Source organism: Dama dama, chromosome 32 (assembly GCF_033118175.1).
Source record: "Dama dama isolate Ldn47 chromosome 32, ASM3311817v1, whole genome shotgun sequence".
Taxonomy (NCBI): domain Eukaryota; kingdom Metazoa; phylum Chordata; class Mammalia; order Artiodactyla; family Cervidae; genus Dama; species Dama dama.
Genome location: NC_083712.1, coordinates 15,214,416 through 15,228,453, shown reverse-complemented (window position 1 = coordinate 15,228,453; position 14,038 = coordinate 15,214,416). Strand labels below are relative to the sequence as shown.

Sequence of the window (14,038 nt, the reverse complement as noted above, 5' to 3'; positions counted from 1 at the left end):
GATCCCTGGGTCGGGAAGATCCCCTGGAGAAGGGCATGGCAACTTTTTTATTTGGCACTGGAACCAGCAAAGGCATCAATATTTGAGGACATCTGTATATAGTTTGGCTATGTAGGGGAGGAAAATAGTTTTCTTTACCCTTCTGAGTTCTTAGCTGAGACCCCTTTAATAAAAGACAGGCTAATAGGAATAAAACACACAGGCATTTGATTAATGGGTAGACCTCACTGTATACGTGGGAGACGGCCAGGGGAAAATGAGTGATTGTCAAAGTGGCTTGGGAGAAGGCAATGGCACCCCACTCCAGTACTCTTGCCTGGAAAATCCCATGGACGGAGGAGCCTGGTAGGCTACAGTCCATGGGGTCGCAAAGAATCGGACACGACTGAGCTTCTTCACTTTCACGCATTGGAAAAGGAAATGACAACCCACTCCAGTGTTCTTGCCTGGAGAATCCTAGGGACAGGGGAGCCTGATGGGCTGCCATCTATGGGGTCGCACAGAGTTGGACACGACTGAAGTGACTTAGCAGCAGCAGCAGCAAGGTGGCTTAGAGTGCAGGCTTCAATACCATCTTAATAGGGAGAGAGGATGTATGCGCCCCTTAGGGGAGAGGAAATGGTTTTTACAAAATGAAGGGCCCTTAGGAGAGTCCATAGGCGGTGTGCTAGTCTGTGACAAGCCGTGTCTGAGTATGGTGTCTACTTCTAGCCTCCTCTCCAGTGACCACCTTCCCTGCTTGATGAAACTCCTAGGAGGGGATTCAGGACAACTGGTTGCTTTTGGAGCACCTGTCTTGAGGCAGATAAGGGAGTTGGAGAAAGCATCTCCTTGCATTGCTGTTTTCCAAGCGCCTACAGCTCCCAGGAACCAACACGCCAAAGTGGCGGACTTCGGGGTGGCCTGTTCTGCAACCCTCCGACTGCTGTGCATCTCCCCTATAGTCCTCATAGGTAAGATGTCAGTGGTCAAATATGTGCAATCCCTTAGAGACGATACGATTCTCCCAGTTTAGTTAAAAGCTTATAAGTAATGCCGTGACAATTATTATCTGTCACAGATAAAATTTATACTCTAAAGTTGCAAAAAAATCTTTTCAGGATAATGATTTTGGTGATACGAAGGATGGGCTTAAATCCAGGTTTGTTTCCTGTGAGCATCTCACCAGGTTAGGAGCTTTGCTAGGGAATACACTCTCTATTGTTATGGCTATATCCTCCACACTTTGTCGGATGACCTATTATAGTAAACATCCAATAAGGTTTTGTTGACAGGAAGATCATTAAATTGATAGACTTTTATGTGTCCTTCCAGGGGTCAGCACCCTGGGGTCCAATTTGGCCCACAGCCTGTTTTCATACGTCCTCTACTAAGAATGTTTCTATATTTTTAAAGGGTTTTAAAAATAACAAGGAAGAATATGGATGGAAACTACATAACCCACAAAGTCTAAAATACTTACCACCTGTCTCTTTACAGAGAATCGTCTGCAGATTAGTCTTTATTCTTAAATATACACCTGGTTTTTAGACATGCTTTAGCGAGGACTCAGGCCACTTTGCAGAGTGAGGTTATCCAGGGAGGGAGACCGTGGTCACTGCCCACTCAAAGTCATTCTCCTTCCTTCTTAGTAACAGAAGTCCTATTTTGTACCCACCTCTAGAAATGAAATGCGGTATGTCAAAGCCAGTCTGGGCAATCCCACTCAACTCTACTAGGAACCTGTCTGGGGTAGACGTGTGATTCAGTCCTGGAAGATGAAACAGAAATGGAAATGTTCTGGGAGATCTCTAGGAAGGATCTTACTGTGAAAGCAAACATAAAGGAACACACCTGCTTGCTTTCACTCTTTTCTTCCTGGGGACACAGTTATGTGCCAATGACACGCTTTGAGTCCTTAGCTGTCCCTTTTTAACCGTGACTGGAAGACCAGATAGCTCACAGTGATGCTGGCCCAACCTTCTGTCACTGTTGGGCCGGCGCCTTGACCTCAGAAGTACCCACCTCCAGTTTCCTTGTTGTTCAGGCCACTAACTGTGTGTTCTGATACTTGCTGCCAAAATATCAGATTCATTCAGGTTGTAAATCTGTTCTATTAATGAGCAAGATTACATTATTAAAAGTTTGTTCAGAATGAGGAGTTTTCTCAAATGACCTTGGAAGTCTTGAATGAAATTATAGGATAACCCAGATAGGGATTAACATAACCTGGTATTAACATCATCTTGGACATAACTATTTGGGCTTGAACTTGGATGAGAAGAAACCACTTGGAGAGCAGAGTGAATTCAACCTTGAAATCAATTTAACTTTCCTATCTGATACAGAAGCAAGTGCGGTGTGTTATTTATGTGCCCTGTGGGAACATAGACGGTGTGGATTACATTTAACTAGATATCGTTCAGAACATATCAGACTAGGAATAAGGAGAGAAACACCTCTGACCTCAGTAAAGACATTACAAATCCATTCTCTAAAGTTCAGGCTTCTGAATTTCATTAAGAACCCCAAGTTCCTCCCTCAATGCTTGTTTCAAAATGGATAAAAATGCAAGGTTATCTTGCAGCTATTTTACCCTATTTATTTTTTTGACATCCCAACTTGTGAACTGCACTTTCACTGCCACACAGGAAACTTTTCAGGGCTCCCAAGGGCAGAGTGATACTCTTCAGACTTCCATTGATGCTACCTTAGCTTTGTTAACAGCGGCAAAGCCTGCTACAAACTAACATTTTTTTTAGTTGGACTGTATATTTTCTGAAAGCTTTCAAGTAATTTTATGACTGGCACGAATTGAATAACACTTTGGATAGACAATCTACACCCTCATCCATCTCTGACTTGTTATTACTTTCTATTATTGGTTAATCTATGAAATTTCATGCATTATTTTATTTCTGTCCATTCTTGTGAGCTTTTAACTACCTGGTAGGGGTCCACACTTCCTGAATTTGTGAGGAGACGACTCCCTATCCTCCACCAAACTGTTCTCATGTAATGAACTAAGGATAGAAAACTTCTTTGGCTAAAGGAAAAAAGGGGAACTTCCCGAGTGGCACAGTATATAGGAATCTGCCAGTCAACGTAGAGAACACAGGTTCGATTCCTGGTTCGGGAAGGTTCCGCATGTGGTGAAGCAACTAAGCCAGCGTGTCACAACTTCTGAGCCCGCGTGTCTAAAGCCCGTGCTCCTCAACAAGGGAAGCCACTGCAATGAGAAGCCTGCTCACCACGACAAAGAGCAACCCCAGCTCGCTGCAACTAGAGTAAGGCCATGTGCAGCAAGGAAGACCTAGTGTAGCTGAAAACAAATGATAAAAGAAAATACAATTTAAAAAAAATATAAAAGAAACAAGGGGTACATTTCTATAATGACATTCTAGCATGTATGTCGCACTTTACAGTAAAAAGTGCATTCATATTTCTTATTTTGTCCTCATAAGAACTTCATAAAGTCAACAAGGTATGACTTGTTGTATCTGTTTCATGTTGAAAAAGCCAATCTCAGAAAGTCTGAGACCTGCTGAAGTCACTCTCCTTTGAAGAAACAGATTCTGGCTCTAAACCTAGGTCTTCTAATCTCTCACAGAACTAGGCTACTTGAACTGATTTTTTTGGTACTGCCACCATCTTTCTGAATGACTTTTGGAGGTGATTAATTTTTGAAACAGAATTTTTGTTGGAGGTGCCTAATTAATTAGGTTGACCGACATCTGACTTTTTCACTGAAATCAGGCAGCCTATTTAAAAATGTCTCCATCCATTTGTCTTTTAAAAACTTATAGAAGTGTTCATTACTCAATAAAAACACATAGAAATATTTTGGAAATGTCTGGACACCGTGTGTCAAATCGACAGTAAATTCTATGGTTGTGATGTGTCAGATGTCAATGTCAATGGAAGACTGTAATGAACGGTGTAAACATGAAGGTCCCCAGTTAATTGACTACACGATCCTTCTTCACTTGTATTTCAGCAGATGACACAATTCTGTGTACCTGCTGGTCAGGTTTTCCTGGGAGTCCACATGTGTGCAGTGTTTGTTCCATTTTAATTAACCTCAAGACTCTAGTTCATGTGGCAGAGCTGGGTTCTCTAATTATTTTCATAAAACTAGTGATTTTCTCAGAAACAATGGGTGAGAGATGCAGTAAGCCATCAGAGCCACTGCTAAATCTCACACAAATAGGCAAGGGTACTAGAAGACATAATAAACTACTGCTGTTTTTTAAAGACTCATGGTATGTAATTTTTGTTGAATGGAGTTATAGTTAACTCCAGAAATGATTCAGGGGCTAATTCTTTCTCTTTCTGAACATCTGTCTATTTATCTATCTATATATACTTAGAGTATATTAAAGAACATATGCCCAACAGTAATAGTTTTCATCTTCATAACATATGTGGAAAATTATTCTTGGTTTATCCTCTCAGGATAGCTGAAATGGAGTTGAATTTACTGTTGCTTATATGTTGGCCTTGACAAAGAAAGGCCAGGATTATCTTCAGAATCAAAGCTTCATTACTGAGATAAAATGAAAAGAGACCTTACCGCTCTTTATGTAATTAAATGCAATCATTATTATGAAAATTTTTCTGCACAGCTGCTATGTTGAAAAAAATTTGCATTAACAGTAATCCCTTTATATCTTTGACATGATTCATAGCTCCTCACATATTCCCTGGCCTGAAAATGGAAGAGAATTTGAAACCTTCCATAGATGTATTGCTTATTTATTGCCTGAATAGCAATTTTATACCTTGTTTTTATTAACTCAGGGAACCATTCAAATGGTTAAGATGCCATGTTCTTACAATTCATCCACTTAGTGGCTTGTAGATAAAGGATCAGAAGCCAAGCAGGTCATAAAATAGTCAATTCAGTTTAGCCTCAAACACTGACAACTGAAGTAGTAGCCTCCATTGAGGCTGTTTATTCAGTTTAGTTCAGTTCAGTTGCTCAGTTATGTCCAACTCTTTGTGACCCCATGGATTGCAGCATGCCAGGCCTCCCTGTCCATCACCAACTCCCGGAGTCCACCCAAACCTATGTCCATTGAGTCGGTGATGCCATCCAACCATCTCCTCCTCTGTCATCCCCTTCTCCTCCTGCCCTCAATCTTTCCCAGCATCAAGGTCTTTTCAAATGAGTCAGCTCTTCGCATCAGGTGGCCAAAGTATCAGAGTTTCAGCTTCAACACCAGTCCTTCCAATGAACACCCAGGACTGATCTCGTTTAGGATGGACTGGTTGGATCTCTTTGCAGTCCAAGAGACTCTCAAGAGTCTTCTCCAACACCACAGTTCAAAAGCATCAATTCTTCAGTGCTCAGCTTTCTTTATAGTCCAACTCTCACATCCATACATGACCACTGGAAAAACCATAGCCTTGACTAGGCGGACCTTTGTTGACAAAGTAATGTCTCTGCTTTTTAATATGCTGTCTAGGTTGGTCATAACTTTCCTTCCAAGGAGTAAGTGTCTTTTAATTTCATGGCTGCAGTCACCATCTGCAGTGATTCTGAAGCCAAGAAAAACAAAGTCAGCCACTGTTTCCACTGTTTCCCCATCTATTTGCCATGAAGTGATGGGACTGGATGCCATGATCTTAGTTTTCTGAATGTTGAGCTTTAAGTCAACTTTTTTACTCTCCTCTTTCACTTTCATCAAGAGGATTTTTAGTTCATCTTCACTTTCTGCCATAAGGGTGGTGTCATCTGCATATCTGAGGTTATTGATAATTTTCCCGGCAATCTTGATTCCACATTGTGCTTCCTCCAGCCCAACGTTTCTCATGATGTACTCTGCATATAAGTTAGATAAGCAGGGTGACAATATACAGCCTTGACGTACTCCTTTTCCTATTTGGAAACAGTCTGTTGTTCCATGTCCTAACTGTTGCTTCCTGACCTGCATACAGGTTTCTCAAGAGGCAGGTCAGGTGGTCTGGTATGCCCATCTAATGTCATAACATATGTGTGCTGGTGGAGGTGATGTTCTGTCCCAACATAAAGATCTGGGTAGGTCCACGGTTGGGGGCCTGGGATGACTGATATATTACCTAACCTACCTGACCATATCTGAAAAACTTTTTCAATATACTTATTAGTGTTAAAAATATATTTAGATCTCCTTTGACTGTCTAAATCTTGAATGATTCTGAAATCAGGTAGGGAAGATAGAGGTAAAGTATACTAGGATCCTTAAAAACCTATGTATTAATCCAAGCTCCATAATGAGTCTAAGCTGATACCTGAAAGGTCTGGGAATTTCCCAGTCCAGCCCCATGATAAGTGGTCCCATGTCCTTTTGGGAAAGACCAGAAAGGAAATTCAGCAGTCACAGGTCCTTCCTTAAGGGAATCTGTCTTACTTATTTCCTCCCACTCCTGGTTTTGAGAAGTGATTTATGCCTAAGAATTAGATGAGGTGACCAGCTACTCCTTTATGGTGTCAAAGTCAGGCTTTTGGTTACGACACTCAAGATTTGTAAGCTGACTCACACCAAGCTGGACTCTATCTGCCCAACAATTTCAGTCCAAGGGGGCCCCTGGTAAGTCAGAAGCTACTAGAGATCTCTATGGCACGGATTATCCTGATTATCCTTCTGTCCCCGCTGCCTATTTTTGTGATCATGAGCACCTTGTTTCTAGTAGTTCATTGCTGCCACTTGCTCTTTCCTCTCTGGGATCCAATCCTCCTCATGGAAACTGGTGGGCCTATATCAATGGCTGCAATTCCGCCTTCTTATATAAGGCCTGCAGGGGATATCTTTCAGAGTGCTGGATGTATTTTTAAAATAAAATATATATTAATTTTTAAATTTGGAAAAAATTTCAAACTTACAGCAATGGTGCAAAAGTAAGCCTAAATGAAGAACAATACAGGCCCCTTTACCTGATTCAATTATTGTTTGTGGTTTGTGCTATTTGCTTTCTCAATGGATTCTCCCCTGCAACAATGGGAAGTAAGTTGCCTGCCTACCTCTGGGTCTTTTGCCACTAAAATCTTATATCCTATACAAAAAGATATATTCTCATGTAACAATTGTTATGTTATCATCTTCAGTAGGTGTAACATAAATGTCATACTTTTGTTTTATCTATCATCCATTTTTCAATTTGGTCTGTTGACCCAGTAATATCCTGTTGAATTTGTTTGTATAAAATGCAGTCAAGGGTTAGATAGTACCTTCAGTTGTCATGGTTTTTGAGACTCATTTAATTTGGAACATGTCTAAAGCCCTCCTTGCCTTAATATTTCTACTATTTACTACTATTAGCATTCATGCAGAATACAAACCTCCCCTACCTCTCATAAAATAGGAGGAAACGTTCCTGTTTTGTGTTCGTCTGATGTTTCCTCACGATTAAATTTAGGGCAAGTATTCCTAGCCAGAACACTAGAGAAAGGACAGTGTGGTTTGACATCCTTCTCAGTGTATCAACTCAAGAGACACACAGCGTCAGGTTACATCTTTATCACCCTGAGGACGTGTTGACTGATTTCTTCACCATATGTCGCAGTGACTAAACAATCTACAAGGACAATTTAAGAGCATACAAATATTTTGCTTCTTATCAAAATCTGTCCCTCTGGTTTCAGCATCAATTGATGATTCTTGCCTGTATCAATATTTACTATAATTCCAGCACTCCCTCACACTTACCAATCAACACTTGGTATTCTCCTGAAACAAGAGCGCTTGTCCCTTTTTCTTTCTTTCCTTCTTTCTTTTGTATATTAATATAAATATTTACGTTTCATAGGTAACAGTGCCTATTTTCTGTATAAGTCTATACCACAATATATACACATACATATATATGAAGGTTTATATATACATATATACACACACATATATATATACACACACACACACTTAATTAATTTGGTCTTCCCTGTTAGCTCAGATGGTAAAGAATCCTCCTGCAATGTGGGAGACCGGGGTTTGATCCCTAGGTTGGGAAGATCCCCTGGAGGAGGGCATGGCAACCCACTCCAGTATTCTTGCTTGGAGAATCCCCATAGACAGAGGAGCCTGGTGGGCTGCAGTCCATGGGGTTGCAAAGAGCTGGACATAACTGAGCAACTAAGGACATATGCTTAATTTATATATTTAATATATTTTGGTGTGGACTCATATTTTCCCATTGTTTCCTCCAGTGGTTTATAACCAATTTATTCCTAAATGCTGGGTAACAGGAGACTCCGTTGGGCACCCTCAAGAGAAACTCTTGCAGACTGAGTGACTTAGGGCCACATGTAAGTTTTAGAATTCCTTCTTTTATATTACCCTAATGATTTTAGGCATCTCACCTTGATTTAGTGCAGGCCGCCCACCAAAAATGCCTATATTAAATACAATATTGGGAAATTTGCATTGGCACCTTGAGCATATAATCTCTGGTAAATACACCCATGTTGATATATTTGGCCTAATCAATAGTTATATTTCTTTTTCCTATGTTTAGCCCTCTGAGAACCTACCCTCACATATGGTCTGCAGATTTCCCTCAATAAATATTAGCAGAGTCATGGGTCCATCTGGATGGCTCTTGCTGGGACAACCTGGGAGCCCACTCTTGTCACAGGTGTAGGGTCTAGAAGGTACAGGAGAGGCGGAGGTGAAGACGGGGTGCTGGCCTCGCTTTGAGCAGTGAGGTATCAGAAGATCCACACGATCAGGGCTTCTTTCATTAGAGGAGAGGCCTGCCAGCAGAGGCATTTTCACTGGTCTTTGGGAATACAGAGTGATCAGGTGCATCTGAATCCAGCAAAATGTCCTTTAGGATTCTACTTTCTCTTAATAAATATTCCTGCTTTGATGTATGAGCCATAGCAAGGCTTTGCATTCAATTTATGTTGCAATTTAGCAAATTATTGGGACTGATTCTGTGTCTGATCTCTAGCTATGTCAGTTCTGTGGCTGCAAGAGATCACGCTAAATGTTCCTTAATTTTCTAACCATGTTTTGGGCTGAGAACTTAAAACTCAGAGAGTGTGTCCTTTTTTTTCTCCGTCTTCCTCTTCTTTAAACTCTCCAGTGTAATGAGAAGTAGCCGGGGTTCTGTGCTCTTTGCTTCCTCTAAGTGGTCTATCCCAACAGGCATCTGGTCTCTCAAAGCCTTGCCTCCAGTCGGCACTTCATCTCAAGTGACCGAATGTGATAATATGAGTAACTCTGGGTGCTGTGAGCACACACGTGTTTTCCATTCGTTAATGGTTTGGGGCATCAACTTTGCTTCACACCCAGACAGGTCTCACAATTACTCCCGACTGCCCACCCCTGAGGACTTCTGCTGGCAGCTGCTTCCACTACTAGACACTGTATCAGTCAGAACCCAAGGTAAAAACGATCCACCCCAAATATTTTGGTGAGGAAAAGATGAACACAGAGAACTACAGGCTTACCTTCAGGAAGACTGGAGGGACAGATTCGAGTTGAGGCACCAGAAATACTTCCAAAATCGAGGGCGGATCCCTGGGGACCAATTCTCAGGGACAAACACTGGAACTGAGGCTGATCGTGGTGCAGGGACCAGCGATGCCGTCCCATGAGGCTGACTCCGCACGGCCTCTGATGCAGCTTCTATGCAGACAAAAGAAGCAGGAAAAGGGGCAGCACCCAGGCAGAAAATCTTCAATTTCCATGACACTGTCTTGTCAGGAAAACATGGTTTTGACCTCATTTTCACTTTACAAAGCTCACTCAAGTACATTTAATCTGAGGAGCCTGATATGCAGCCAGAACCCTAGATAACATGGATGAATGCTGTTTCTAGTTTTCCCACGTCTCAGTCAGAGATAGGGTGGGATCTAGGCTGAACAAGCCAACCACAGTGTTTATATAGCGTGGACCACCATCGATTGGGAACTGCCACGCTTAGATTTGCAATCAGAACCCATTTATCTATTTTTAATGAGAGTCGTAAGCAGCAGATACTTGATTCAATTCTCATAGTGTGTACGTGTAAACCATATGTCATGAGACTCATAAAACAGATGATGCCACTCTCCCAGACTGACATCTATGACACCTCTTTTCCTTGTTTAATATTCTTAAATTATGAAAATAAATGGTCCCCAGTTCATGGATAGAGGGATTTTGATTTTGTTTTATACTTAATGGTAATGCATTTGTATTTCCTAATAAAGCCTTGATTATATTGAAGTCAATCAACCAATAATTGCATTTATTGCAGTTAATTAATATAAACTGCAATGAATATATTTGCACTTCCGGCAGAGCAAGACCGCCTTATCTTTCAACAACATGGTATGCAAGGTCCAGTCCACCCCAAGGTAAGAAGAGTCTTATCTCTTCACAGGGGCAGCTGGGCCAGCCTGGATGTGCTGAGCATGTGATATCCTCTTGACTGCTAACTAAAGGCTCTCCTCACTTGATGTGTGTGTTGCTATAGGTCCGATGTAAACACATTCTCTATGTCATTTTTGCTGTTTTTATCAGTAACTGCATTTTAAACTAAAGTAGAAATTCATAGGGAAAAAAGGAAAAATACAACTGTAGGCTAATTGGCTTTGAAGCTCTGGGGGATTCATTTTATTATGGAAGATTCAACTGAGAGATAAATGCAGACACAGCATGAGCAGTATCGACCCCACGGAGGCCACAGGAGAAAGCTCAACCGGCTCCTGAAGCTATCTGAGGCAGAGGTGCAGAGACATAAACTAACTTTCATTGTGTTTGTTTTATTTATACTTGTTTATCTCTTTGAAGCAAGGACTTATTATTTGAAAAAGAATTCATTGAAAGGGGAAAAAAAAGAGTAAGAGAAGAAACTTTTTAAAACATGTCTTTCTGATATCTTGTTTAAAGGTTTTCACTTTGAGGTAAATTATTTTGTTGCATTTTACATTTAACTTGTGCTTGCAAACTTTTACTAGTTAATACATTAACCTTTGTCATTTTTGCCTAAGAATATTTATTCCCCAAGCTCTGTTATGAAAAGAATCTCCTTTATATAATACAGTAAGGTGACTACATATTAGAGTCCAGTGTCAATTATTATCTGGCCTTTTGTGTAGGAGTAGTTGACACTTAAGAACATCTTTCCAAGGCAAAGCCCTCTGTCTGCTTTGAAGCAATCTGTCCATGCTGGGGTTGCAAATACCAATGGTGTCACAGGGAAAAAACACAATTTTACTTCTGACTGAGTGTCTAGAAGATTCACTCTGCTCTCCACATCTCTCTGAGCTATGCAGATGGATCTTTGGAAGAGATAATCTTAAAGCTATATGATGCAAAATTTTAGACATTCCTTCGCATGGTATTTTTTAATTTACTGAAAATCAGTATTTTCAGCTGTATCACAAAAATCAAAATTCTGACCCCCACTACAGATACAGAAGATGACATGTACCAAATATCATTCTACTGAAACAGAAGAGGTAGCTGGGTTTGTCACAGCAGAATTTAGATCCACGTGGCGTGTAAGTATAAATGGCACTCCTAATGGATGGGGCTGGAGGGCCATCACATCTCACCCTTGAAAGGAGCCATGAGAAGAAATGCTTCAGCTGAGTCAGTGCTGTGATGACACTGGGTTGCATATTTGAAAGGGTGACACATGTCTAGCGGATGCACACGTGTGAGGCTTTAATACATACAAAGGGTGTGGTAGACAGAAGACTTCACAGGCAACCGCCAACCACAGATGCCTGAATCCACGCAGGCACAGTCCCTCAGCGTTCCTCCTCAGTCCCACAGGACGCACCTCATCTCTGGACATGAATCACCACGGCACGTATGAGCTATCTCAGCATCAGGAGACTTTGATAACCACACCTCATGCAGGCAAAATGGGAGGGATAACTAACTCAAACCAGGAGCAAACTATCAGCTGAGCCTGCTTTACAACCCCTGTGAGCTCACATAACCAAGCCCCCACCTCTACCATTTTAGAATTTTTACTTCTCTTGTTTCCTAATATATCGATATCCAAATTCCTGATTGCTCATCTGACTTCTATTCTTGAAATCACTGATTTCCCTTGACCCCTTTTCCCCATCAGCATTGCTCATCAGCCTAGTGAAGGGCTTGGTAGAGAATAAGGACAGAAAACTTGACAATTTTTCTGTCTGCAAGACTGTTTTTTATATTAATGATATTTGCTGGTTCATTTGGCAGGTTAAGTTGATAGGATGGGGATTTGTGGATAAAGAATTTTAAATGACTTCTTTGGGAGGAAGGCTTGAGCATAATTGCCTTCCATGATATTTAACTATAGGGCATTCAGTGTAAAGTTATCAACTGTATACAGAAAAGAGCTTTTGGTTAGATGGCATATACTGTGTGATAAGATTCTATCTGCATTTCTCATTTTTATAGTCACAATTTTGTGTGTAGGAGGAGACCTAAGAGATCTTCCTGGTAATATGAGAGCTTTTAACTTTAAGTACAGCCAGGCTGAGCCACCATTCACCACACAGAACGTGCACATCCCATTTTCCCGTAACGCTGCCGAGGCTGTCTCGGTTAAAACAGGATTCTTCTGTCCCTGTACTGACCCTCAGTACTCCCGTGGCATGAATGACTGGTTTTTATCTCCTTGTCTTTCTTATGAAGGCTGATTGGACTGTGCCTGCTGACCCACGGCTCCTTTTGAAGTTGCCAGAGTGAACTTAATTGGCATTTTCAGCATGTTCAATGTCTTGAAGAAGTCTAATATCTCCCCAATGCATTGTACAGAAATCAATTCCAGGAATAAAGACTCTCTTGGTTCATCAGGAGGCATATCACAATAATAAGAAGAAAACTAACATTAATTCAGAACTATACAGGTTACATGTATTGACTCATTAATCCTCAGTAATTTTATGAAGCAATAATTGTTATTATCCCCACTTAACAGATGTGGAAACTGACACAGAGATTTGCCCAAGTCTGCCAAGTAGGATAAGTCTGATCTGGTATTAAACAGATACATTAGTAAAAAGTCCCACAGTCAACACAAGATGAAACAGAACAAAGCAAGAAAAGCTACAGTAATGATAATTTTTAAAGTTTTTCAAAAACTACTCCTCTTCATACAAATTTGTCCAAGGATTATGCGTTTGAGTAACAATCATTACTACAGTGTACACTGAGAAATGCTTCAGTAATTTACTTAGATTTTCCCATGGCCTTTTCTAGAAAAGCCCCAGATCAGCTCTGAGATTGCACAAGTGCTCAAGGAAACCTGAGTAGATAGATCTGGAATTCTTGGGGGTGGGTGAAGAGAGAGAGTACCAAATATTTCATCATATTTACTTTAGAAATCCACAGAGAGTTGGAGATAAACCAGAAGGTTTCCTATGGTGACAGAAGGCATGTTCCATAACGGAGGAGTTTTTTGTTTGTGTGCGTCTCTTCTATATCCCTGACAGTCAGAATAATGCCTACAGCACCATTTCAGTTCAGTTCAGTCCCTCAGTTGTGTCCGACTCTTTGCGACCCCATGAACCACAGCACGCCAGGCCTCCCTGTCCATCGCCAACTCCCGGAGTCCACCCAAACTCATGTCCATTGAGTTGGTGATGCCATCCAACCATCTCATCCTCTGTCGTCCCCTTCTCCTCCTGCCCTCAATCTTTCCCAGCATCAGGGTCTTTTCAAATGAGTCAGCTCTTCGCATCAGGTGGCCAAAGTACTGGAGTTTCCACTTCAGCATCAGTCCTTCCAATGAACATCCAGGACTGATCTCCTTTAGGATAGACTGGTTGGATCTTCTTGCAGTCCAAGGAACTCTCAAGAGTCTTCTCCAATACCACAGTTCAAAAGCATCAATTCTTCGGTGCTCAGCTTTCTTTATAGTCCAACTCTCACATCAATACATGACCACTGGAAAAACCATAGCTTTGACTAGACGGACCTTTGTTGACAAAGTAATGTCTCTGCTTTTTAATATGCTATCTAGGTTGGTCATAACTTTCCTTCCAGGGAGTAAGCGTCTTTTAATTTCATGGCTGTAATCACCATCTGCAGTGATTCTGGAGCCCAGAAAAATAAAGTCACCACTGTTTCAACTGTTTCCCCAT

General features: G+C 41.2%; 1 protein-coding gene across 2 annotated transcripts in view; it reads right to left on the bottom strand.

Annotated features, from left to right (window-relative positions):
- NEIL3 (nei like DNA glycosylase 3) overlaps nt 1–14,038 on the bottom strand; it is a 476,510-nt gene that overhangs the window by 68,540 nt on the left and 393,932 nt on the right. The window contains exon 1 of one of the 2 annotated variants that reach the window (XM_061134901.1): nt 9,413–9,536. The exons of the other annotated variant lie outside the window; for it this stretch is intronic. The gene's annotated coding sequence lies outside the window, so the exon portion shown is untranslated. Of the gene's footprint in view, nt 1–9,412; nt 9,537–14,038 lie in introns of those variants that run through there. 2 annotated transcript variants of the gene reach the window in all.